Source organism: Pseudorca crassidens, chromosome 8 (genome assembly GCF_039906515.1).
Source record: "Pseudorca crassidens isolate mPseCra1 chromosome 8, mPseCra1.hap1, whole genome shotgun sequence".
Classification (NCBI taxonomy): domain Eukaryota; kingdom Metazoa; phylum Chordata; class Mammalia; order Artiodactyla; family Delphinidae; genus Pseudorca; species Pseudorca crassidens.
The window spans coordinates 11604753-11626440 of NC_090303.1; the positions used below are offsets into that span (position 1 = coordinate 11604753).

The following is a 21688-nucleotide window of genomic DNA, read 5'->3' on the forward strand; positions in this document are numbered from 1 at the left end:
CAAAAATATATTGTTCAGGGATATATATATTTATATATGTATGTATGTATATGTGTATTAAAGGCAAAACTAATCTGAAAAGCAAGGAAATGATTAACACAGAAGTCAGAAGTCAGGATAACAGTTACCTTAGGGGAGGGAAGAGGATGAGAACAGGGGGCTTCTAAGGTCCTGGTAAAGAACAGTGTTTAAAACAGGGGCAGTGGATATATGGGAGTTTATTGTATTAATTTCTTTTTATATGCATATATATATAGGATATGTGTTTGATACATATGAAATAGAAACTTTTTTTTTTTTAAATGAAATGTAATGGTACAGATGAACCGGTTTGCAGGGCAGAAATTGAGACACAGAGGTAGAGAACAAATGTATGGACACCAAGGGAGGAAGGTGGCCGGGGGTGGGGTGGGGGTGGTACTGTGATGAACTGGGAGATTGAGATTGACATGTATACACTAATATGTATAAAATGGATAACTAATAAGAGCCTGCTGTATAAAAAAAAAGGTTAAATTAAAAAAAGGAATTTAGGAAAGATAGAATGAGATAGAAAGTATAGGAGGTAGACTGCTTTGGGCAAAAATGGTGAGTTCTATATTGGGTCATTGTGTTTGTGTTATCCTTGGAATGTTCAAATGGAGAATGATAGCCCTATCCTCTACATTTTTACAATGCATACCTTGTTGCTCCTTTAAACATTTATTTAATTCTGCCTTGTTTTATAGCCATTTGATATATTTGTTTCCCCAATGACATTATAATCTCCTGAGGGAGGAAACTAAGTTTTACTCCTATTTATTTGTGTACACAATTAACACATAGTTTTTCAAAAAAAGCTATTTTTTAAATCTATCACTATTACATGATGGTACGCAATTCACTGACTTCTGGGCTTGATTCAGTTGATCTGTTTGCAAAGGCCCATTTCTTCCAACCTGCATCTCCTCTTACAATTCCATTTATAATACTCCTGAGACTTTCACTTGATCTAATAAAGTGATCCTTACCAGGTGAAAGAAAAAAAAATTGAAATGTAGTTGACATATAGCAATTTATTGGTATTAGGTATACAACATGATTCAATATTTATATATATTGCAAAATGATCTACTCTCTTAGTGACTTTCAAATATGCAATACAGTATTATTAACTGTAGTCACCTTGCTGTATATTACAGCCCCATGAGTTATTTATTTTATAACTGGAAGTTTGTACCTATTGACCCTTTATCTATTTTGCCCACCCTCCACCCCCCACCCCCTGCCTCTGGCAATCACCAATCTGTTCTTTGTATCTGTGAACTTCTTTTTTTGTTTTTTTGTTTTGGATTTCATATGTAAATGAGATCATATGGTATTTGTCTTTCTCTGTCTGACTTACTTCACTTAGTGTAATGCCATTAGAGTCCAACCATGTTTTTGCAAATGGCAAGATTTCCTTCTTTTATTTGGCTACATAATATTCGTGTGTGTGTGTGTGTGTGTGTGTGTGTGAGTGTGACGTTTTCTTTATCCATTCATCCATTGAGGAACACTTAGGTTGTTTCCATATGTTGACTGCTGTCATGTTGTTGACTGCTGTCATGTCATGTTGACTGTTGTTTCCAAATGATGCTGCAATAACATGGGGATGCATATACCTTTTCGAGTTAGTGTTTTCATTTTCTTTGGATAAATACGTAGAATTGGAATTGCTGGGTCATATGGTGGTTCTATTTTTAATTTTTTTGAGGAATCTGCATACCAGTTTCCATTGTGGCTGTACCAATTTACATTCCTACTGACTGCACTAGGGTTCCCTTTTCTCTTCATCCTCTCCAACACTTCTCTCTTGTCTGTTTGTTAATAGCCATTCTAACTGTTGTGAGATGATATCTCATTGTGGTTTTAATTTGCATTTCCTTGATGATTAAGTGATGTTGAATATATTTTCATGTGCCTGTTGGACATCTGTATGTCTTCTTTGGGAAAATGTCTATTGAGATTCTCTGCCCATTTTTTAAAATCAGATCGTGTGTTTTTGCTATTGTGTTATGAGTTCTTTATATAGTTTGGATATTAACTCCATATCAGATATATGATTTGGAATATTTTTTCCTTTTTGGCAGCTTGCCTTTTCATTTTGTTGATGGTTTCTTTTGCTGTGCAGAAGCTTTTTAGTTTGATGTAGTCCCACTGTTTATTTTTGCCTTTGTTGCCTTTGCATTTGGTGTCAAATCCAAACAGTCATCTCCAAGACAGATGTCAAGGAGTTTACCACCTATGTTTTCTTCTAGGAGTTTTATGGTTTCAGTTCTTACATTCAATTCTTTAGTCATTTTTAGTTGACTTTTGTGTTATGTAAGATAGTGTTCCAGTTTCATTGTTTTTACATGTGGTTGTCCAGTTTTCCCAACATCATTTATTGAAGAGACTGTTCTTTTCCCACTGCATATACTTGGCACCTTTGTTGTAAAATAACTGACCATATATTCATGAGTTTATTTCTGCATTCTGTATTCTGTTCCATTGATCTATGTGTCTGTTTTTTTTTTTTTAATGTGTCTGTTTTTATGCCAGTACCATACTGTTCTGATTACAGTAGTTTTGTAATATGATTTGAAATTAGGGAGCATGATGCCTCTAGCTTTGTTCTTAAGATTTTTGTCTATTTGTTCCATAGGAATCTTAGGATTATTTTTTCTATGTCTGTGAAAAATTCCATTGGAATTTTGATAGGGATTGCATTGAATGTGTAGATTGCTTTGGTTAGTATGGACATTTTAACAATATTAATTTTTCCAGTCAGTGAACATGGGATATTATTTCTTTCCATTCTATTATTTCATCTTCTACAGTTTCTTTCATCAATGTCTTAGATTGTTTTCAGTCCACAGGTCTTTCACCTTCTTGGTTAAATTGACTCCTAGGTATTTATTCTTTTTAATGCAATTGTAAATGGAATTGTTTTCTGAATTTCTTTCTCATATTTTGTTATTAGTGTATAGAAACCAATAGATTTTTTTCTATTATTGGTTTTGTATTCTGGAACTTTACTGAATTTGTTTCTTAGTTTTAACAGTGTTTTGGTGGAGTCTTTAGGGTTTTCTCTATATAATATCACGTCAGCTGCAAAAAGTAACAGTTTTACTTTCTGATTTACCTTTTTGATTTGGATGCCTTTTCTTTTTCTTGCGCTGTGTAGGAGTTCTAATACTCTGTTGAATAAAAGCGGCTAGAGTGGCCATCCTTGCCTTGTTCCTGATCTTTGGCGAAAAGCTTTCAGTATTTCACCATGAGTATAATGTTAGCTGTTGACTTTTCATATATGGCCTTTATTATGTTGAGGTACATTCCTTCTTTACCCATTTCATTGAGAGTTTTCTTTTTTTATCATAAATGGGTGTGGAATTTTGTCAGATGATTTTTCTGCATCTATTAAGATGATCATAAGATTTTTATCTTTCATTTTGTTAATGTGGTGTATCCCATTGATTGATTTGTGGATGTTGAAACATCCTTGCAGCCCTGGAATAAATCCCACTTGATCATGGTGTATGATCCTTTTAATGGATTGTTGAGTTGGTTTGCTAATATTTTGTCAAGGAGTTTTGAATCTGTGTTCATCAGGGATTTTCACCTGTAATTATCATTTTTTATAATGTCCTTGTCTGGTTTTGGTGTCAGGGTAATGCTGGTCCGTAAAATGAGTTTGGAAGTGTGCTCTTCTCTTTGACTTTTTTTGGGAATAGTTTGAGAAGGATTGGTATTTTTTAAATGTTTTGTAAAATTCACCAGTGAAGCCATCTGGTTCTGAACTTTTGTTTGTTGGGAGGTTTTTGGTTATTATTTCAGTCTTCTAATTAGCAGTCAGTCTGTTCAGTTTTCTATTGATATTCCTTCATGACTCAGTCTCGTAAGGTTTATGTTTCTAGGAATTTGTCCATTCCTTGTAGGTTGTTCAATTTGTTGGTATATAATTGTTCATAGTAGTCTTATTATCCTTTGTGTTTCTGTGGTGTCAGTTTTAATATCTTCTCTTTAATTTCTGATTATATTTATTTGAGTTCTCTCTCCTTTGTTCTTGGTGAGTCTAGCTAAGGTTTGTCAGTTTTGTTTATCTTTTAACAAAAGCAGCTTTTGGATGCATTGATCTTTTCTGTTCTCATTTTAGTCTCTATTTCATTTATTTCTGTGCTGATCTTTGTTATTTCCTTCCTTCTGCTAACTTTATGCTTCATTTGTTCTTCTTTTTCTAGTTCCTTCAGGTGTCTTGTTAGATTCTTGGAGATTTTTCTTGTCTCTTGATGTAGGCATTTATTGCTATGGACTTCCTTCTTAGAACTACTTTTGCTGCATCCTGTAAGTTTTGATAAATTGTATTTCCGTTTTCATTGTCTCAAGGTCATTTGAGTTCTCTTTTGATTTCTTCTTTTTTTTTTTTTAATTTATTTTTATTTTATTTATTTATTTTTGGCTGTGTTGGGTCTTCGTTGCTGTGCGCAGGCCTTCTCTAGTTGTGGAGAGCGGGGGCAACTCTTCGTTGTGGTGCACGGACTTCTCATTGCGGTGGCTTCTCTCATTGCAGAGCACGGGCTCTAGGCGCACGCGCTTCAGTATTTGTGGCTCGCAGGCTTAGTTGCTCTGCAGCATGTGGGATCTTCCCAGACCAGGGATCAAACCTGTGTCCCCCGCATTGGCAGGCAGATTCTTATCCACTGCGCCACCAGGGAAGCCCCTGATTTCTTCTTTGACCATTGGTTACTTAGTAGCATGTTGTTTAATCTCCACAAATATGTGAATTTTCCAGTTTTCTTCATGTAATTGATTTGTGGTTTCATAGCTTTGTGGTCAGAAAAGATGCTTGATGTGATTTCAGTCTTTTTAATTTTTAAAAACTTGGTTGAGGCCTAACATATGATCTATCCTGGAGAATGTTCCAATGCCACTTGAGAAGAATGTGTATTGTGTTGCTTTTGGATGGATATCCTGTATATGTCTGTAAGTCCATCTGGTCAGCGTGTCATTTAAGGCCAATGTTTCCTATTGATAATCTGTCTAGATGATCTATCTGTTGGTGAAAGTGTGGTATTAACAGTCCCTACTATTAAAGTACTGCTGTCTATTTCTCCCTTAGGTCTGTTAATGTTTGCTTTATATATTTATGTGCTCTTGTGGTGGGAGCACATAAGTATTTACACATGTATCCTCTTGTTATATTGACCCCTTTATCGTTATGTAATGGCCTTCTTTATTTCTTACTACAATCTTTGTCTTAATGCCTATTTTGTCTAAGTATGGCTACCCCAGGTTTCTTTTAGTTTCCATTTGCATGGATTATCTTTTTTTTCATCCCTTCACTTTTAGTCTGTGTTTGTTCTCATATCTGAAGTGAGTCTCTTGTAGGCAGCATTTAGATAGTTTTTTTTTTTTAATCAGTTCAGCCACTGTCTTGATTGGAGAATTTAGTCCATTTACATTTAAAGTAATTGTTGATAGGTATGTGCTTATTGCCATTTTGTTAATTGTTTTCTGGCTGTTTTCTCGAAACATTTAAAAAATCAGATTTCTAGGCCCCATCTTCAGACCCAATGAAATAGAAACTTTGTAAATAATTTCCAGGACTCTACATTATAAATCTTACTCTTAGATAAAAGTTGTTACTCTGATTGAGTAAGTGTATTGCTCAGTATTACTAATGTGGTCTAAAGAGTACAGAATGAAGCAGATCCATTTCTTCCCTACTTGTAGTTACAATCCTCTTATGTATGTAAGAAAATTATTTTCTTCTGCCCAGTTATACGAAGGTGTATCATAATGATCCCTTATCTTTTCATGAGTCTGTAATACCTAGTTGTTTAAAAATTTTATTGAAGTATAGTTGATTTACACTGTCGTGTTTAATTTCTGCTTTACAGCAAAGTGACTCAGTTATACACGTATATATTCTTTTCCATTATGGTTTATCACAGGATATTGAATATAATTCCCCGAGCTATACAGTAGGATCTTGTTGTTTATACATGTAATACCTAGTTTTTTGTTTTGTTTTTTTTTTTTTTGGTGGTACGCGGGCCTCTCACTGTTGTGGCCTCTCCCGTTGCGGAGCACAGGCTCTGGACGCGCAGGCTCTGCGGCCATGGCCCACGGGCCCAGCCGCTCTGTGGCATGTGGGATCCTCCTGGACCGGGGTACAAACCCGCGTCCCCTGCATCGGCAGGTGGACTCTCAACCACTGAGCCACCAGGGATGCCCAATACCTAGTTATAATTTGTGTCAGAATATGTTAAAAACCAAATCCCAAGATTTCTGCTGTCACTGTAGTGGGATTGTAAAAAGTGTGGGGTTAGCTATTACATGGTTTCTAACAGATTAAAGATCTAAACATCTTTTTTTCTTTTTTTTTAAGCTTACAGTGCCAGCATTTAAGGGGGAAAAAAGGCAGAAAACCCCAAGCAAACAAATGTAGTATTGTTTTCAAAGGTGACTTTCCTAGGGGCAGTAATGTCAAAAGGCTCCCATGTGACTTACTACATTCAGTTACAGTGAAATTCTGACAGCTGCCTGGCTCTTGTTTTCCAGTCACTTGTATATTCGCCAGTGGAAAAGCTAGTTTTTCAGCTCAGCTGTGAAATAGATATCACATGGTTATTAGCAGTTTGTTATGGTGGAAAGGACTTAGCAACTGAAGGTTTCAGTTAAGATCTGATATCCTGTACTTTCTTTCCTGTTCCTATTTTTTTTTAATTTGTAATTTGGGGCAGCAGTAATACCTGCTAGAGTTGGCAGGATGAGATGAGATAATTTATGTCAAGCACTTACCACAGTGCCTAATTGCTAAAGAAATATTAATTCATAGAGTATTAATTCTGTGAGTACCCTTTGCTCAAGCCAGACATTTGGGAATTGTCCATGAATCTTTTCTCTCCTTTACCTACCAAAGATCTATCCATTTCATCTCCTTAATAGCGCTAGAACGGGAGTGAGACATGACCCACATTTTATAACAATCGGGCTTTAAGCAGGCAGTAACTAAATCAATCCTTCAGGACATCAAGTTCTCTTGTACCTTTATTAGTAGTAATCACTATTAGTTTCTTAGAACTCTAAAAGAATTGTAGTAATTTTCACTTCTATTGGCAGAATTGGTACTGTTGTACCAATTTCACAATAAATTTGCCAGCATTGGTAGAATTAGTTATCTTAACGTTACTTATAATAAGTTGAATAAGTAGTAAAATAATACTTTATTGTTATTTTTACTTGTGTATATTTTTAGGTTTAACATTTTCACGTTAAGTTTATAGGCATGCAGGATATTATAAAGTGTGCCCTTGGCACAAACACACTCCTGGGTTCAAATCTAGGCTGTGCAGTTTTATGATCTCGGTCAAGTTATATAAGTTCTTTAGGGTTGCTTTGCCATGTTTTTTAAAGTGGGTTGATAAGATTTAGTTACATACAGGGTTGTGACAATCATTAAAAGAGATACATTTATATGAAAATGCAAAAGGCTGAGAAAAGCCCATACACTTTTTTTTTTTTTTTTTTTTTTGCGGTACGCGGGCCTCTCACTGTTGTGGCCTCTCCTGTTGCGGAGCACAGGCTCGGGACACGCAGGCTCAGTGGCCATGGCTCGCGGGCCTAGCTGCTCCGCGGCATTTGGGATCTTCCCAGAGCGGGGCACGAACCCGTGTCCCCTGCATCGGCAGGCGGACTCTCAACCACTGTGCCATCAGGGAAGCCCAAGGCCATACACTTTTCAAGAACAAAGTGGAACAACTTGTTTGATAGGTCTCAATATTTTTAATAAAAATTAAGCTAGGTTAATAAAGACAGTGTTCTATTGGTACAAGGATACACAATATCCTTGGTTCAGTAGATCAGTGGAACAGAATAAGGAATCCAGGAACAAGTGTATGTGTACACAGACAATTGATTTATGGGAAAGGTGGCACACAGAACAGTGGAAATGTATTTCAGTAATGGTGCTAGAGCATCATGTATATTCATTTGGAACAAAGTGAAGCAAGACCCCTATCTCACATCACACTCAAAATAAATTCCCAGTGGATTGTAGATCTATTTGTGAAAGGCAAAACAATAAATATTTTAGGAGGCAGTATAGGAAAATATGTGGCCTTAGAGTATGTGAAGTTTTCTTAAAGAGCACACAAAAAGTATTAACTACAAAAGGAAAATTATAAACTGGATTTTATTAAAATCAAGAATTTCTGTTCATCACAAATCACCTTTAAAGTGTTGGAGAGGAAGAAGGGGTTAATGATCGGGCGGATCAGCAGGGGACTCGTGGTACTGGCAGTGCTCTATTTCTACACCTCCATGGTGGCTACATGATGCTTGCTTGTCCTGATTTACTGAGCGGAAGCTTTATGTTCTGCGTGCTTTTCTTCTTGTGTTCAACTGCAATAGAAAAATAAGAAAAGAACTACGCAGCTTTATAATGCCCAGTAAATATTCAATACGAGATTGTCCTTCTTACCTCTCCATCTCATTTGTTAGCATTTGCATATGTCCTTTGAATAATGATTAATTTGGGGCTTGATGATATAAATTTGAACTCTTTAAAGATTAGATAGGGGCCGTTTTAGCCAGCACACATACAGAAAGTGACTTTGCCCTTGAAAATTCAGATGCTCCAAGTTTTTGTGTGACCTACAAACAGTATAATTTTTTTTAAAGATGACAAGTACAATGAAACTCTTATGACACATTTGTCGTTTTAGTTTTCATTGTAGAAGAGTCTTAATTGTAAACAGTGGAAGCTGTCACTTTTGGGGGTATTTTTTTCTATTGTTTCAAACCTTATTTTTTGTTGTTGTTGTGGTACGCGGGTCTCTCACTGTTGTGGCGTCTCCCGTTGCGGAGCACAGGCTCTGGACGCGCAGCCTCAGTGGCCATGGCTCACGGGCCCAGCCACTCCACGGCATGTGGGATCTTCCCGGACTGGGGCACGAACCGGCGTCCCCAGCATCGGCAGGCGGACTCTCAACCACTGCGCCACCAGGGAAGCCCAGAAACCTTATTTTTAACCCAGGAGGTTTGTGTTTTTATAAAAGTTATATACATTCTGTTAAATTTAAGAAGTTTTAATATATTTATTTTTCAAATTGCAAATGGAATATTGTTTTCAAATTTCTTCTAATTGCTGAGTATTTACAGAAACGTTGGCTTTTATGATTATCATTTATATCACACTTGATTAACCTCATTGATTCTTTGGTAATGGTTTTGAGTAATTTCTTTGTTTTATCTTCCTATACAGTCATATCAGCTATATCAATTAGTATTAATAATGGTGATATTAAAAAATCTTTTCCTCTTTTTAAAAAATATCTTATTGCACACCAGTATTCCTAATACAGTTAAATGGTCATTCTTACCTAGTCCTATCCCCTCTCCCCTCATACTTTTTTAAATAAGTAAAATTTCTCTATTTTCTCCACTAAATTTAAGTGGCATTCTTTTCTAGGTTATGCGTTAACCCTTGAATTCTTAGGAAGGCTCATAGAATAAATAAGGGGCTCAAAGCAGAATTTAAACAGGTTCAAGGTATAGAGAATAAAGGGTCACTGAAGATTCTAATATTACTGCATGCATTTTTAGCTTTCGAATCAAAATACTCTAAGCATTTGTATAAAAGAGGTTTTCAGTAATATAAAAGATGAAATTTTTTCTCTACTTTTATTTGTTAGTTACTAAAAGAGTTTTCACACTTTATTCCTTAAAAATAATTTAGGGGTAAAGAAGTATTTTAACCTTTTATGAAAAGGATTCTTCATAGTCATATATTGTTCTGAGTCTACATAAGCTTTTTGGTTTTGTTTGTAGCTTTCTTTTGTAGAAATGAAAATAGGTAAGGTAGGCAGGATGTATTGGCCTAATACACTCATTACTGCTGTTGATAAAATGATACATTAGTCCATATTATAATTTCTTCGAGGCGGGGGACGCCTCTGAGTCTAGGATAACCTGAGAAGTACTTCTTTACAGAGCACCTAGTAGAGAGGTATTTGTTCTGGGTGCAGAAGCCAATGTTGCTATGGCTTCATTTTCTTAACTTACTACATTTGTAAGCTGTAAAGAACATTAGCTGTCCCATTTTTTAAAATGGAACTACTGTAATAAAATACAGCAAGATCAGTATGAGCTTGAGTATTAAACTATAAATTTAAGTTTTTTTCTTCCCCTCATTTACGTTCAGGGATCATCCTACATTTTTGGAACACTTATCACGGCTTCTCTCCTAGTTATTTTCTCTGATGTTACCAGAAATTATATTTGCAGTCTGAGGACAGAATTAGTTAGAATGTGGGTCTAAAGAATTTTTCCATGAGACAAATCAGGCTACTTTCAGAGGCTTGCATTTTTTGTTCTTTTATTATGGAAAATTTCATACATAGACAAAATTAGGGTAACATACAGCCATGTATCTATGGCTCAAATTGAACAACTCCAAAAGCATTAATTTACACTGATGTTGGAATATTATTACTGATTTGAGGTTTTACATTACGTATTATGGTCCATACTTCCTTCTCCAATTTAAAGAATAAATGGGCCACCAGATGAGGCTAAATATGCTAAATATTTAGAGCCTAATTTGGACAAGATCCAGCAGAATCAGAGAGCATCCGGGATTTGCTGGCATAGTCTTGATTTTTGTTTAGTGAGGGACACTAAAGAGGCAGAAGTTAAGTTTTCCCTTGCCCTTTAAGTGCTTACAAAGTGATGTTAAATATTGATATATAAATATATTTATAATCCTTAATGTAGATCTACCAGATGAAGAATCAAAAGGGCAGACCAAAAATGTACCTAAAATAGTCCCATGCCCGGCATTTGTGTATTTGGAAAGTCAGGCTGACTCTAACCATGCCCCAGGAATTCCCCACCTCCTGCCCAATTTCTCTTTCAACTTATTTCTCAAATGCCTGTGGCCAGGACTTCTAAGATAGTTCTCATTCTGAAGTGATAGCATGTATGTTATGCTAATTAGGAATTGGGATGTTAGCAGCATTCTAAATAGCTGTGGTATTACTTGTAAGATACCAAATAAGCTTCTCTCCAGGACATAATGAATCAGTTAAAACATTTCTAACAGAATTGTTTAAAATTTCCTTTTTGTGACAGTGTGACAGTGGTGCTGTCTGTGGTATCTTTCAAGATTGGAAACTGTATTAGGAGTGAATATAAAACACACCCATGCTAATTAGTACTTAGAGAAAAAAAATTTCACTTTTTTTTAAAAGCAAATAACAAGTTGACTCTGCAAAGCCCACGGTTCCCTTTACACAGACATAATTAACTCTGTAATTAATAAAGTGAATTAAGAACTTTAAATTATAATAAGTACCTCGGTTACATCCAGAAAGGTGCATTGACTGTCTCCTCTCATGACAGGATGAACTATGCACTCCCCATTGTTCTTCCTGTAAAATTTACCAAGCGAAGGGGTATGTGTGACTTCTGCGTTTGATCCTAGTGTATCAGAGTGTTTGATCCTAGTGTTTGATCCTAGTGTATCAGAGTGCAGGATTCACCTTTAAGGGTTCGTTCTTCTGAGTGTCTCAGTGTCTTCACCTCCCACTCCTATAATTTGATGAAGGCAGTCAAGATATAATTGTAGCTTTTCTAACCCGTGCTGCTGTTGAGTTTTCCCAAGCTCTAGATGCCTCTTTAGTGTAAATAAACCCTGGCGGAATTTGAAACTTTCTGGTGGACAATTGCAAAAACATTTAAGCTAATATAAAGCGGTCGTGGTGGTGAGGGCTTCTGACTTTCAAACGTGCAGACGCTTTTCAGAATGGATCTATCAGCCCTCATACAGACGGAACATTTGTGTGGTAGAAGTGTGTGCTTGGTGTACCCTCCAAGCAATATCTCCTTGTGAAGATTAGTTATTTAATCGGTAATGGCTGATAACGGGCTTTTAAAAGCACATCCTAGTTTAGATTAGTGTCCTTGGAAACCAAGTACCCAACGAAGTATGAACCACAAGTATGGCAAGCTATTGATTCACATCACGTAGCCACTAACACAATTTATACAAATAATTAGAAAATAGAGTTGTTCTTGTGCTAGTTGCCTCATCATTTTCAGCTCACGGCTGCCTAGTGAATCAACTCTAAACCTTCACTCTGGTTATAAAGCAGGTTTTGCATTGCCTTTTGTCCTGTGATTCTCAAAGGTTCTGTGTAAATGTTAGTGGGTGGCAAGTATTCAGTACAGGGTATTACAGCAAGGAAACCATAGCACGGAGAGGTTTGTCATTTATACCAGTCAGCTGGGTTTATGCCTTTGCTTCTGCAAATTGTGTATTAGTTTTCACGTTTGAGATTTTTAAAAACAGTCTTGCTTATAAGAGCAAGTTGGTTGTGTTGCTGTCAGTGAAATTAACCTGTCTGATTTATCTAAGGGCTAAACATTAGTTTTTCATGTTATATGTGATTCCACAACTTTTGTTTTGACCTTGCAATCATGAGTTTTTCTAAAGATTATGCTTTAATGTTTCTGGATTTTTATCCTGTATTATTCTAATTAATAAGTGATCTTGAGAATTTTTCTTCTGAGTTCAAGTTACATAGGTACTTTCTAATTTTGGTAGAAGGTCTGAGAAAACAGAAGAGATCTCACCGGTCCTACTGTAATTCAGGAGCCTAAGGCTCTAAGTGAAAGAGTAGTTATCTACCTTTACATCAGTCATCTGTACCAGCTGGTGATTTTAGAAACTCACATGGGTCTTGGTGCCGATTGCTGTGTCTGCTTCAAATTGCATTTCCACTTCACAACCCTCCCTAGGGGTGTATTTATGTGGTAGTGTTTACAGATGATTAATATTTAAATAGAAATATGCCACTCGAAGGTCTTTTCAAGGAAAGGAAGCTGAGGTGGAAGAGTGAGTGTGCTGGCAGCCAACCCTCTTCTTGTGGAATTCCAGAATTTTCAGAGAAGCCTTGGCAGCCTTACCATTCATTTCAATTAGAAGAAGCTGGCCATTGTTATTCACGAAGTTTGGAAATAGGAAATTTTAATCATATAAGTTTTCTTAGAATGTAATATACTTGGTTAAAATTATGAATATTTTAAGATTACAGAAGAGTTTAGAGAATAACTTAACAAATACCCATAGAGCTGTCATCTACTTCTGTCAAATTCCAATATTTTCCCAAACTTCACAGGCTTTTCTTTTTTAAGAAATAAAACAAAATAGGTACAGTTGAAGCACCCTGTATAATCCTGCCTGATTCTGTTTTTCTCTCTTTTTCCCTTCCTCCTCACAGGTAACCACTGTCCTGATATATATTATTATATAGAAGTATAGTTACATACAAGATTGGTTCATTTTCTGTGTTTTCAATTACATATATTCAATTTTATGTGTGTGTGTATATGTATGTGTGTGTGTGTGTATATATATACACACACACACATACATATACACACACACATAGCATCATACTATAATATTTACCATTCTGCAAGTTGCTTTTCATTCGTTCAGCATATTAACAAGCATGTTGATATTTGTAGGTTGGTCATTAATCATTTAGCTGTTATATAGTACTCTGTTATATGTATCTATTATAATTTATACATTTCCTGTTGGTAGGTGTTTAGATTTCTGGTTGTTTTGCATTTACAAACGACATGGAAGTGAGTATTCTTGCAGAGATCTTCTTGTGTACTTGTAAGAGAGTTGTTGTGGGCCCTAGGGTCTAGGATATATACATAGAAGTGTAATTGCTGGGTTGAAGGGTGTATGCATCTTCAGCTTTACTAGATACTGCCAAATTGTTCTTTAAAGTACTTGCATTATACTCCCACCACTGGTGTATAAAAGTTTCTGTTCCATGCTCCAATCATTCTTGGTTTTATCAGACTTAAATTCTTGGCATATGATCGGTGGGTAATGACTTTTCATATTGCTCTAATTTGCACTTTACTAATTATTAATGAGCATAAGTACCATTCATTCACACAACGGATGAACTGAGTACTGCTAAGTCCCGTGTGCTTACATTCTAGTAAATGGAGGCAGAAAATGAACAGACAGGAAAATACACGGTATCTTAGATGGTAATAAGTGCTGTGGAGAGAGAGAAGAGAGCAAGTACCTTGTGGATCACTGGAGGAAGAACATTCCAGGCAGAGAGGATAACAAATGAGAAGATCCTTGTGTGTGACATGTTCACAGAATCACAAGGAAGCCAGGGCAGCTGAAATAGAGTAAGCAAGGGGGCAGTAGGAGGTGAGGTGAGAGAATGAATAGTGAGCCTCATAGGCCATTATGGAGACTTTGTCTTTTACCTTGAATGTGATTGCCATCTGAAATGTGAGGATTTTGAACAGAGGAGAGACATCATCTCATTTAGGCTTTAAAAGGATCATAGAGTGTTGTGGTGCTGAGAGGAGACTGTAAGAGAGGCTAATGGGAGAAACAAGGAGACTAATTAGGGAGTCGTTATAATTCAAGCAAGATGATGGTGACTTAGTCCAGGGTAGAGATGAAGGTGATGAAAAGTGTTCACAGTCTGGATATATTTGTAAGCAGAGTCAACAAGGTATGCCGATATTTTATATGTGGGATGTGAGAGAAAATGTACGAAAGTTTTTGGCCAGGACAGTGGGAAGGTTAGAGTTGCCATTCATTGAAAGAGATTCCTGGGAGAATCAGGTTTGGGGAGAAGAGAGAATTCAGGAGTTTGATTTTGGGCAAGCAAGTTCTAGATGCCTCCTTAGCATTTAGGTTAAGATGTTGATGAGGAAGGTAGATACATGAGTCTGGAATATGAAGACGTCTGAGCTAGAGGCAAGGATGTCAGCATAGAGGAGGGGTTTAAGCTGTGAGATTGGATGAAGGGATGAATGTGGAGATAGAAAAGAAGTCCGAGAAGATCCCTGGGTCAGCCCAATGTTCAGAGGTCAGAAAGATGACGCTTACCAACAAGAGAGACTGAAAATGAGTGCTCGGTTGGGAGGAGGAGAACCAGAGCAAGTAGTGCCCTAGAAGCCTAGTTTGGAATCTGTTTCAAAGAAGGATTGGTTGGTGATGTCAGATATGCTCTGATAGATCAAGTAAGGTGAGTGCTGAGACTTGACCTTTGGTTTTAACAATATGGAGGTCATTAAAGACTTTCACAGGAGCTTTTTCTGTGGAGTAGTGAGGAGATAAAGACTAGGTTGGTGGGGCTTCCCTGGTGGCGCAGTGGTTAAGAATCTGCCTGCCAATGCAGGGCACACAGGTTCAAACCCTGGTCTGGGGAGATCCCACATGCCACGGAGCAGCTAAGCCCATGCGCCACAACTACTGAGCCTGTGCTCTAGAGCCCGTGAGCCACAACTACTGAGCCCGCATGCCACAACTACTGAAGCCCGTGCGCCTAGAGCCTGTGCTCGGGAACGAGAGAAGCCACTGCAATGAGAAGCCTGTGTGCTGCAACGAAAGAGTAACCCCTGCCCGCTGCAACTAGAGAAAGCCTGTGCACAGCAATGAAGACCCAATGCAGCCAAAAAAAAAAAAAAAAAAAAGACTAGGTTGGTATACCTTCAGAGAATGGGAAGACAGGATTTGGAGATAGCAAAAATAGACACCTCTTTTGAAGAATTTCTCTCCACGGCAGAGTAGAGAAATGGGACTGTTGCTAGAAGAAGACACGGGATTAAGAAAGTTTTTTCAAAGATAGGGGCTATTATAGCGTGTTTGATGCTGATATGAGTGATACGGTGAAGAGGGAGAAATTGATGATGTATGAGAGAGGGGAGAATTGCTGGAATGAGGTTGAGCAGATGAAAGGAGATGGGATCTAGCATACAGTGGAGGGACTGGTTTTAATAGGAGCACATCCATGGTGGCAAAGGGAAGGCAAGAGTACTTTGGCACAAATGTAGGTAAACTGATAGATTCTGACTGCTTTTATTTTCTCAGTGAATTAAGAAGGGGGAAGGAGGTGTAGAAGTGAGATGAGAGGAAAAGGTGTGATCTAATCATTCAGGACAATAGAGAAATTGTCTATGATTACAAGGCCACAGCATGGCCCACTTGGAGTCAGTGGTCATTGGTATATAGTGAGGTCAGTCAGCAGAATTAAACAATTCACCTGTGCAGATAAGGTGGAGGTAGGATTTATCTAGGATTGGGGTTTGCCTGGTGGTAATGATAGAGGAAGAGGGGTCAAGATAGTTGAGGGTGTGTTCAAAAGAGTGGGATTGTAATGATGGACCACGAACTCTAGGTTGCGTGAAGGGGACAGTAAAAGGTGGTAGGATCAATGGATGGTAGAACTGGGATTTAAAATACTGGAGTAAAGGAATTTCCCTGGTGGCACAGTGGTTAAGAATCTGCCTGCCAATGCAGGGGACACGGGTTTGATCCCCGGTCCAGGAAGATCCCACATGCTGTGGAGCAACTAAGCCCGTGCGCCACAACTACTGAGCCTGTGTGCCACAACTACTGAAGCCCGTGTGCCTAGAGCCCATGCTCCACAACAAGAGAAGCCACTGCAACGAGAAGCCCACTGCACCGCAACGAAGAGTAGCCCCCGCTCGCCGCAGCTAGAGAAAGCCCGTGCACAGCAACAAAGACCCAATGCAGCCAAAAATAAATAAATAAATGAATAAATTTGTATTAAAAAAAGTACGGGAGTAAAGATATTTGAGGAGGTGAGCTGAAAAAATGAGGGGGTGGCTGGAGAGTAGGATGCTGGAAATTGAGATTGTGGAGGGGGTCAAGTTATTGGCTACGACAAGTTCTAGGGTATGACTGTGTGAATGAATAGCTGTAGTCAAGTGAAGGACCAGATTCTGAGAGGAGAGGAGGATGTCAGGGATCATCTGTGCGGATAATTAAATCATCATTTTGTTTCTAGGAATTTATCCATTTCTTCTAGGTTGTCAAATTTGTTGGCATATAATTGTTCATGGTAGTCTCTTATGATCCTTTGTATTTCTGTGGTATTGATTGTAATGTTTCCCCTTTCATTTTGGACTTTGAGTCCTTTCTTTTTGTTTTTTTTCTTGATGAGTCTAGCTAAAGGTTTGTCCATTTTATCTTTTCAAAGAACCACCTCTTAGTTCATTGATCTTTTCCATTGTCTTTTTAGTCTTTATTTCATTTATTTCTGCTCTAATCTTTATTTCCTTCTATAAACTTTGGGCTTCGTTTGTTCTTTCCTTTCTAGTTCCTTGAGGTGTAATGTAAGGTTCATTTGAGATTTTTCTTGTTTCTTCATGTAGGCATTTAAGTTTTGTTTGTTTTTTGTTTGTTTTTAACATCTTTATTGGAGTATAATTGCTTTACAATGGTGTGCTAGTTTCTGCTGTATAACAAAGTGAATCAGCTATACATATACATATATCCCCATATCCCTTACCTCTTGCGGTCTCCCTTCCACCCTCCCTATCCCACCCCTGTAGGTGGTCACAGAGCATCAAGCTGATCTCCCTGTGCTATGCGGCTGCTTCCCACTAGCTATCTATTTTACATTTGGTAGTGTATATATGTCCATGCCACTCTCTCACTTCATCCCAGCTTACCCTTTCCCCTCCCCGTGTCCTCAGGTCCATTCTCTACGTCTGTGTCTTTATTCCTGACCTGCTCCTAGGTTCATCAGAACCAGTTCTTTTTTAGATTCCATATATATGTGTTAGCATACAGTATTTGTTTTTCTCTTTCTGACTTACTTCACTCTGTATGACAGACTCTAGGTCCGTCCACCTCACTACAAATAACTCAGTGTCATTTCTTTTTACACCCCATAAGTTTTGCTATGTTGTTTTTCCATTTTCTTTTGTCTCAAGGTATTTTTTGGTTTCTTAAGTTATGCATTTTGATAAGAACAGTGTTGGAGAGAGTATCACAGCCACGAGGTAAAACCATTAGGGAGTGAGGTTGGGGGTGTCATGTTGATGACCGCAACAGGAGAATTAGGGATGGTGTGGTCTGATAATGTGAGATTGAAAGCTGGAATCTTAGGGAGCAGGTGTGATGGTGGTTTGGAAGTGGCAATGAGAAATAAGAGCATCTCTCTTGCCTCCAGCCTAATGGGGGGAGGAGTGTGAGAATAAAGACAGCTGGACTGAAGAGGGCTGCAGGGAGAGCCAGGTTTCAGTTGGCAGTGGCTTTCAACCCTGGTTGCATATTTAAATCACCAGGGAGAGCTTGTAAACATACCATTTCCTGGGTCCCAGCCCCTGGAGATTCTGACTCAGATAGTCTGAGGTGGAGCTCAGGCTTAGGTAATTTTTTAAAACTCCCAGGTGGTTGTATGTGCAGCCAGGGTTGTGTCCCAAGCAGGAATGTCTGAGAAAAGGTTGAGTAATTGGGGATGATAGAGGTGTTTTTGAGGGCATTAGGGAAAGGATTCTGGAGTTAGAGAGGGGTGGGACTTCTTTTCAGAGTTTATTGGCCTTTTGAGTTTCTGTGAATTGCCTATTCTTACCTATTACTCTCTGTTTCTATTGCTGAATGGTTGATTTTTGTTTTGGTTTGAGCTTGTTATTGAAGTATTTCATGAATACTGATAAAAGTACGCACCTGCACACATTGTCTAATGAGCACCCAAATCAGGAAACGGAACGTTACTAGCCATCCAGAAGCCACTTGTTCCCCCACCCATTCTAGTCACTGTCCCCTCTGCTAGGGAAGATTTGATTTTTAAAAATCAGATCTTGGGCTTCCCTGGTGGCACAGTGGTTAAGAATCTGCCTGCCAATGGAGGGAACATGGGTTCGATCCCTGGTCTGGGAAGATCCCACATGCCACGGAGCAGCTAAGCCCGTGCGCCACAACTACTGAGCCTGTGCTCTAGAGCCCGCGAGCCACTACTGAAGACTGCGTGCCTAGAGCCCATGCTCTGCAACAAGAGAAACCACGACAATGGGAAGCCCGCGCGCTGCAATGAAGAGTAGCCCCCGCTCGCCGCAACTAGAGAAAGCCCGCGCGCAGCAACGAAGACCCAACGCAGCCAAAAATAAATAAATTAAAAAAAAAATCAGATCTTACGCTGCCTGCCTTGAACAAGATTTCATATCAAAGTGTACTCACCTTAGGTTATATGGTGAACCAAAATGATACATGATACATAGAAGATGGCTTGAAAATCCAAGATAACACTTCATATGAAAACTGGCCTCCTGGCAGTGTATTGTAGTTGGAGACCCATAAGAGACCATGGTCTTTTCTGCTTTCTCTCTCATCAGCTCTATCCCCCCTGTCTGACTGGAAATGAGCTCTTTTGGCAAGTGGAAACGTGCTCTAGGTGACGAGGGCCTCACCCAGTTATCCAGGGCAGTTCGGGTCTTCCGTACCTGCCTGACTGTGGTTCTGAGTCTGGGGTTAGGGCTTGCAAAACAGCCCTTAGTCAAGCCCTAAGTCAGGCTTGAGTCAGGCAAGAGCTCTGAGGAATGGCCCCCGTGGTTTTGCTTAACTGTGGCGTATGTCTCATGGATGTAAATTGCCAGGTTCTGCTTTCTGGCAGCTGTTGATTTCCAGTACTTTGACCACTGCTGTTAAAAAAAAAATTATAAAAGCTGGAGTTTTGATCTGTAGAATGAGCCACACAGTGAACTTAATTTTTCATTTCTTGACGGAAAGCCGGGAAGCAGAAGCTGTAGGGCATTATGATGAAGCCTTTTTATTACTATCAGGAGCAAGAAATACCAGTTTCTTTTATTTTAGCTATACCTTTAGCATCTGTTGAAAAATAAAGATTGAAAATAACATCATAAATATTAAAGACCACTGGGAAAAAATGGTAAGGACAAAAATACTGCTTGCTTGCTTTCAACTCTAGTCACCTTGTACCACATGCTCTAAAATTCTTTGAAGTTTAGAGGAGTACAATATCAGAATATTGTTATAATTAATGTACCAATAACTTACTAATATTAAATTTCTTGCGTGAAATATTTTCATTCTCCTGGGAGTTTCCTTATACTGTACTGTTACAATAGTGACAAAGCTCAGGTGCTCTGTGACATTGTATGACAGTGAGTAAAGACAGCTTAGGATGTTGAATGGCCATATAGAAAGTCTTCCCACCTTTGTCCTAGGAAAGCCTTTGACCTTAAAACAAGGTAATTTGAGTAGAAAGATCAGTGGTTGCCAGGGGTTGGCAGGGAGGGAGGGATGAATGGGCAAAATCAAGAGGACTTTGAGGGCAGTGACACTGTTTTCTATGATACTGTAATGGTGGATACATGTTGTTAATACGTTTGTCAAAACCTATAGAATGTTAACGCCAAGAGTGAACCCTGATGCAAACTATGGACTTTGGATGATGACGATGTGTCACTGTAGGTTTATTGATTGTAATCAGTGTCCCACTCTGGTTCAGGATGTTGATAGTGGGGAAGGCTGTGTGTATGGGGGCAGGGGATACATGGGAGCTCTCTGTACTTCCTGCCCAACTTTCCTGTGAACCTAAAACTGCTCTAGAAGTAAAGTTTACTATTAAACAAAAAATTATTTTACAGGCTCTTTTGATGGCATGTTGCAATATTTAACAAAACTTTCTAATGTAAAATTATTCCCTTATCCATCATAGGGCGTTCATTTGACAGTGTACGCCTGCTTCTTAATATTTGCCCTCAGTAGATGTGAAAAATAGCTGTTATCCTCTCAAATACTAGAACCTTGTTATTTTACAGGTGAGCAAACCTAGGCCTTTAGAAAATATGGGGACTGGGGCTTAGGTTTCCAAATGTTTAATTCATTGTCACCAGAACCACAACTTTCCTCCCATGATCACTCTGTAAATACTGTAGCCCTGATTCCAGCTATGATGTCCTTAGACTGCTGGCTCCACATAGCTTTCTTTTACACATTCACCATTTAGAACAGGCAGTTATGTACAAACCCTGTAGCTCTCTCCTCACTGTATAAATTACCCAGATAGATTTATTTCTGAATTTCCAAAGCCTACCTTACTATTATCTATGTAAGTGTTAATTGAGGCCAAAAAGTGGATATCTGGATTATTATTTTAGAGGAGATATCCCTTTACTTTTAGGTTACCTGTAATTCTTTATACTTTTCTGTATTCCTCTGGTACATTTGTGTAGGATTTTAATGATTATAATCAGTTCTTTCTGGCAAAAAGCCTAGGTATTGTTTCTGGACATTAAGTTATATTGAATACCTGAGAATTGCTACAATCAGTAAGTATTCACATATCATGGGGCAATATTCTTGTGTAATAAGGATAAACTACATAGGATATTTCAATACTTTATCTTTTTAAAATTAGTATTCTGAAATCATGTAGACTGGGCATTTGATTATTTTTTTTGTTTTTAAGGTTGTGTTCTAGGTGTTTATTAATATGTTAGTTACCAGTTTCATAACTTATAATTTGTCCTGAATGACACTTCCTGCTTCCTAGGAACTGGTTCCTCCACTGTTCCCAATCCTTCCTTCCCAGCACCAAAGATTGGTTAACCTAAGATTTTCTTTCTTTTCCTAATGGTATAATATTATCATTTTATATATTTTAATTATTAGAATCATCAAAATATGTCGTCTGTTGGCTTTTTAAATTTACATGGATTAGTCAAAAATTTAAGAACTGATGCTATAGAGAGTCAGATTTTCCCACATACTTAGTGTTTACAAGGTATCATTTATTTGACTTCAAAATAAAAAAGTCTGCTATTCTCCATTCCCATGGGAAGATGAAATGCTAAG

At 38.1% G+C, this 21688-nt stretch overlaps 1 protein-coding gene across 13 annotated transcripts in view; it reads left to right on the forward strand.

Annotated features, from left to right (window-relative positions):
* The window catches only part of COA1 (cytochrome c oxidase assembly factor 1), a 98320-nt gene that overhangs the window by 19968 nt on the left and 56664 nt on the right, over nt 1–21688 (forward strand). The gene's annotated exons all lie outside the window — the stretch shown is intronic.